Below are 6918 nucleotides of genomic sequence, written 5' to 3' on the forward strand. Positions count from 1 at the left end.
ACAGACAATAGTCAGGTAGCTTGAGCTCACTGGGAAGTCAGGGGCAAGGGGGCCATGGAGACAGGTTCAGGGGGACACTCGTAAGTCAAGGCCCCACTGTATTCCCTTCCTGCACCCCACCCCTTAGCTTCCCCCACTGTCAACTTCTCCCACCAGAGTAGTACATTTGTTACAATCAGTGAACCTACAATGACACACATCCTCATTGCCGAAAGACCATAGATTACATTAAGATTCACTTTTGGTATACATTGTGTGAGTTTGGACAAATGTGTAATTACATGTATTCACCATTACAGTTCATTACAGAATAGGTTTACTGTCCTGAAAGTTCTCTGTGCCTTGCCTCTTTGTCCTCCCTCTTAATTTCTAGTTCAGCGGTTCTCAACCTGTGGATCGCGACTCCTTTGGGGGTTGAACGACCCTTTCATAGGGGTTGCCTAAGACCATCGGAAAACATATATATAATTACATAATTGTTTTTGTGAGTAATCACTATGCTTTAATTACGTTCAATTTGTAACAATGAAATCGGGGGCCACCACAACATGAGGAACTGTATTAAAGGGTCATGACATTAGGAAGGTTGAGAACCACTCCCCTAGTTAGACACTGATCTTTTGACTGTCTTACCTTTCCCATAATGTAGTTGGATTCATATAGTATGTAGCCTTTTCAGATGGGCTTTCATAGTAATGTATATTTAAGTTTCCTCAGGTTTTCATAGCTTGATATTTCTTTTTATTTTTAAACTTTCCCCCCTCAAATACATTTTTATTGATTTCAGAGAGAGAGAAACATCAATGATGAGAGAATCATTGATCGGCTGCCTCCTGCACACCCCACACTGGGGATGGAGCCCACAACTTGGGCATGTGCCCTGACTGGGATCAAATCGTGACCTGGTTCATAGGTTGTTGCTCAAGTACTGAGCTACGCCAACTGAGCGATAGCTCTTCTTTTTAGTGCTGAATAAATATTGTCTTGTAACATAGTTTATCCATTTACCTATTGAAGGACATCTTTGCTTCCAAATTTTTGGCAACTATGAATAAAGCTACTATAAACATACAGGTTTTTATGTAGGCATAAATTTTTAGTTCATTTGGGTAAATACCAGGAAATGCAGTGCCTAAATCATATGCTTCAGAGTATGTTTAGTTTTATGAGAAACTGCTAAATACTCACAAAGTGGCTGTGGCATTATGCAACCCTACTAGCAATGATAGAAAGTTCCTTACCTGACTGGCTGGTGTGGCTCAGTGGTTGAGTGTCGATCTATGAAACAAGAAGTCATGGTTCAATCCACAGTGGGAGTGTGGTTCTCTTTCATCATTGATATTTCTATCTCCCTCTCCCTTCCTCTCTGAGATCAATAAGAATATATATATATATATATATATATTTTTTTTTTTAAGTTCCATGCCAGCATTTGGTGGTGTCACTTTTGGATTTTGGCCATTCTAATAGCTTCATAGTAACTTGCTTTAATTTACATTTCCCTGATAATATAATGTTGATCATATTTTCATGTACTTACATGCAAGTATCTTTGCTGAGGTATCAAAATCTTTTGCCCTCTTTTTGTTAACCCTCATTCCAAGATATTTTTTCCATAGTTTTTGTTTGTTTGTTTTTACAGAGAGAGTGGACAGGACGGGAAGAGACAGAGAGAAACATCTGTGTGAAAGAGACATCAATTGGTTGCCTCCCACACATGTCCTGACTGGGGCCAGGGATCAAACCTGCAATTTAGATACATGCCATTGACCGGAATCGAACCTGCGACCCCTTCAGTCCATGCCAACGCTCTAACCACTGAACCAAACGGCTAGGCAAATTGAGTGGGTCTTCTTGTTCTTATTGAGTTTTAAGAGTTCTTTGCATATTTGGATAACAGTCCATTATCAGATATGCATCTTTCAATTTGTGGCTTATCTTCTCATTTTCTTGACTGTCTTGCAGAGCAGTTTTTCATTTAATGAAGCCTAACATCAATTCTTTCATGGTTTGTGCCTTTGCTGTTGTATCTAAAAAGTCATTGCCAAGCCCAGATGGCGTAGCTCAGTACTTGAGCAACAACCTATGAACCAGGAGGTCACGGTTTGATTCCCGGTCAGGGCACATGCCCGGGTTGTGGGCTCCATCCCCAGTGTGGAGTGTGCAGGAGGCAGCTGATCAATGATTCTCATCATTGATGTTTCTCTCTCTCTCTCTCTCTCCCTCCCTCCCTCTCCCTCTTTCTCCCTTCCTCTCTGAGATTAATTTTTTAAAAATAAAGTCATTGCCGCCGTAGCCCATTTGGCTCAGTGTATAGAGCATCGGCCTGCGGACTGAAAGGTCCCAGGTTCAATTCCGGTCAAGGGCATGTACCTTGGTTGTGGGCACAACCCCAGTAGGAGGCGTGCAGGAGGCAGCTGATTGATGTTTCTCATCGATGTTTCTAACATCTCTCTCCCTCTCCCTTCCTCTCTGTAAAAAAATCAATAAAATATATTTTTTAAAAAAGTCATTGCCAAAAATCTCATTACCAAAGATGGCAGTGTGGGTAAACACTGGTACTGGCCACCTCCCACAACCACATCAAAATTACAACTGAAATACAGAACAACCATCATTCAGAACCACCTAAAATCTGGCTGAATGGAAGTCCTACAAATAGAGAAATAAAGAAGAAAGCACATTGAGGCTGGAGGAGGGGCAGAGGAGTGGACTGGGCTGGTCTGACACCCATGTGTGGTGTTTTTTTAATCTGGAGGGATATCTCCAAAGACTCCTGTGAGAAGCAGTGGGTCCCCGTCCCACACCTGACTCCTAGACCAGGATTCCAGAGCTGGAAAGAGAAGTCCCCATAACTGCTATGAGAACCAGCTGGGATCGTGGCTGAGTGACAGAGGCTGCTGGAGTCCCAGGTGTTCCTCTTAAAGGGCCTGCACATGAACTTATATGATCCCGCTTTCTCTGAGCTCCAGGGCTGGATGGTGGCTTTGGGTGAATCCAGGAACATAGGAGGAGGAACTGCACTGTCTGGCATTGGGGCAGGAACTCAGGGGCAGCTTTCTCCCAGACAGGGTGTTGACAGGAGTTGTTCATGTGCCGGAACCTCCCCTGTTGTAGAACTGACTAGTGGCCATAGCTGAGTTTCCATCAGCTTGGCCCACACTGTGTGCTCTGCCCAGGTGACTCCCTGAAACCCTGCCCCATCCAATTTGCAGCCTCACCCAAGCTGTTTGCAGCTGCTTTTCCATATCAATGGCCTGTCCTGTTTCAGGCTTGAGACTTTGCTAAAGTATCTTAAGCAGCAGCTGGAGTCATCATGCCCCAACTTATCAATAAAAGGCCCACCACCCTGCCTACTTCACAGTTGGGCTTTGCCTGGGCACTTCCTAGCTCTGCAGATCTCTCTGTAGCTCCTGCTGGTGGCCCCAGGCAGTAGCTGAATTTGCACCTCCTGGGAGGTCCCAGAGCCAGTGCACCCAGTGGGCAGCTTCAGACCATACCAGATTACAACTCTACACATCCACAAGTGACACACTCAAGGGGCAGACTCAGTGAGCACCAAAGCACCAACTGAAGCAAGTCCTGCTCCATAAGGGTGTCTCCTGCACAGCAGATCTTCCATTGTAGACACAGCTGGTTCTCAGCGCCAAATGGCCTGGAGGTCAATTTCTCCCAGTGACGCCAACAGCAATCAAGCCTCAACTACAACAAAACTATGCACACAGCCCACACAGGGGTGCACCTACCGTGCTCAGCTTAGGTGACTCGGGAGACTGAGCCACTGGGCCCTACAGGACACCTAATACATAAGGCCACTCTACCAATTCCAGGAGACAACAGCTCTACCTAAAATACAGAAACAGGTACAGGGAAGCAGCCACAATGCAGAGACAAAGAAACATTATAAATGAAAGAAATGGAAGCAAGCAAACTACTGCATAGAGTTCAAAATGATGGTTATAAAGTTACTCAAGGATCTTAATGAGAGCTTCAAGGGACTTAACGAGAGCTTCAAGGGCCTTAGTGAGGCTTTCAAGGATCTTAGTGAGAATCTCAAAGACATGAAAAAAGATCAGTCAGGAATTAAGCATACACTAACTGAAATAAAGAATCATTTACAGGGATTCAACAGTAGAGTAGAGGATTCCAAAAATCAAATGAATGATTTGGAATACAAGGAAGCAAAGCAACAATACCCAATCAGAAGAGCAAAAAGAAAAAAGAATCCAAAAATATGAAGATAATGTAAGGAGCCTCTGGAACAACTTCAAGTGTCCCAACATTCACATTATGAAGGTGCCAGAAGGAGAAAAGAGAGAACAAGATATTGAAAACCTATTTGAAGAATAATGACAGAAAACTTCCCCTACCTGGTGAAAGAAATAGACTTACAAGTCCAGGAAGCACAGAGAATCCCAAACAAGAGGAACCCAAAGAGCCCCATGCCAAGACACATCATAATTAAAATGCCAAGGGTTAAAGGCAAAGAGACAATCTTAAAAGCAGCAAGAGAAAAGCAGTTAGTTACCCACATGGGAGCACTCATATGACTATCAGCTGATTCCTCAACAGAAACTATGCAGGCCAGAAGGGAGTGGCAAGAAATACTCAAAGTGATCAATAGCAAGGACCTACAACCAAGATTACTCTACCCAGCAATGCTATCATTTAGAATTGAACATCACTTAAAGAGCCTCACAGACAAGAAAAAGCTAAAGAAGTTCATTACCACCAAACCAGTATTATATCAAATGTTGAATGCTATTCTTTAAGAAAAAAATAAATGAACAAGAAATCTAATGAACAAAATAAACTGATGAATAAAATAGAATGAGAGGCATGGAAACATGGAACAGACTGATGAATCTCAGAGGGAAGGGGGGTGGGGGGGCAGGAAGAGATTAACCAAAGATCTTATAGCACACTAGAGGCCCGATGCATGAAAATTCATGCAAGAGTAGGCCTGCCTTCCCCCAGCTGCCAGCACTGGCTTCCCTCCAGCACCCGGGACCCAGGCTTCCCTCCTCCCAGTGATAGTGCAGTCTAAAGACCCAGTTCCTAGCCAACTGGAGGCAGCCTTGGGATGTGGAGTTTAGAACTAAAGGGTATCAGGAGAACTATATAGAATAAATGATAATGTCACTAAAGAGACAGATAGCTTCATTGGTGATGTCTACCAAACATTTAAAGAAGAATTAACACCATCTTTTTTCAAACTCTTCAAAAAAAGTAAAGAGGAGAGAACACTTTCTAACTCATTCTATGAGGTCAGCATTATCCTGGTACTAAAGCCAAAGATAGTACAAGAAAAGAAAACCACAGGCCAATATACTTTATGAATATTGATGGAAAATCCTTAAGAAAATACTAGCAAACTGAATTCAGCAGCATATTAAAAGAATTATACAATATGACCAAGTGGGACTTATTCCTGGAATACAAGAAGAGTTTAATATATGAAGACCAGTCGATATAACATACTACATTATTAGAAAAAAACACACGATTACCTAGATTAATGCAGAAAAATGTATTTGAAAAAAATCCAATACCCATTTATGATTAAAAAATACTCAATAAATGAAGAATAGAAGGGAAGTTCCCCAATATAGTCCTAAGGGCCATATATGAAAAACAAACACACAGCTAATATCATATGCAATGGTGAAAGATGGAAAGCTTTGATCTAAGATCAGGAACAAGAAAAGGATGCTCGCTTTTGTCACTTCTATTCAATATAGTGCTACAAGTTCTAGAATCTAGACAGATCAATTAGGCAAGAAAAAGAAGCAACAGGCACCCAAATTGAAAAAGAAGTAGCCCTACCTGGTTTGGATAGAGCGTTAGACACAGACAGAAGGGTCCTGGGTTCGATTCTGATCAAGGGCATGTACCCCTGGAGGGAAGCCCGGGTTGCAGGCTTGATCCTGGCCCTAGTTAGGATGGGGTCAGAGGCAACCAATCAATGTGGCTCTCTCACATCGATGTCTCTCTCTCTGTCTCTCCCTCTCCTTTCCATTCTCTAAAAAAATCAATGGAAAAATATCCTCTGGTGAGGATTGACAAAAGGTATCTGGTCACAGATGACATGATCTTACATGTAGAAAACTGAAGAATTTATACATAAAAACAAAGAATTTAGGAAAGGTACAAGATACAAAATCAACATACAAAAAATCAGTTGTACTGCTATACACTAGCAAAGATCAATCTGATAGGAAATTAACAATTCCATTTAAAATAGCCTCAAAATAGCCCTGGCCCGTTTGGCTCAGTGGAGAGTGTTGGCCTGTGGACTCAAGGGTCCCAGGTTCGATTCTGGTCAAGGGCACATGCCTGGGTTTCGGGCTCGATCCCCAGTAGGGGGCATACAGGAGGCAGCCAATCAATGATTCTCTCTCATCATTGATGTGTCTCTCTCTTCCTCTCCCTTCCTCTCTAAAATCAATAAAAATATATAAAAAGAGAAAAACTTAAAAAAAATAAAATAGCCTCAAAATAATAAAATACTAAGGAAGGAGAGAGGAACAGCAAGGAAGTACAAAAAATACCTCACCATTTAATGGTAAGCCCTGAGTGCTTCTCATTTCCAAACTTAATACAGTGAGTTCAGGGGAAGCCCAACTTCAGGGATGTAAAGGAGTAGGTGAATAAAAAGAGCCAGTTCTTCATATGCTATCTTGTCTCTCTCCCACCCCCAAGCAGTTTCTGGATTTTGCATATTGGCCCATGGCTTATATGATTTGCCCAACACTGACTGGACTCAGGATAGATGAATACCTACCTATTGGTTACCAACTTCAACTCTAGGTGTCTGCCAGGGGGCGCCAGAACCCAGGACTAAGGCATTCCTTTCTGAATAGTCCATGCTGCTCCAGGGTTTGTAATCTCTTGGCTCAGTTGGCCCTTTATCTCAAG

The sequence above is a fragment of the Myotis davidii genome, unplaced genomic scaffold (genome assembly GCF_000327345.1).
Source record: "Myotis davidii unplaced genomic scaffold, ASM32734v1 scaffold571, whole genome shotgun sequence".
Taxonomy (NCBI): Eukaryota; Metazoa; Chordata; class Mammalia; order Chiroptera; family Vespertilionidae; genus Myotis; species Myotis davidii.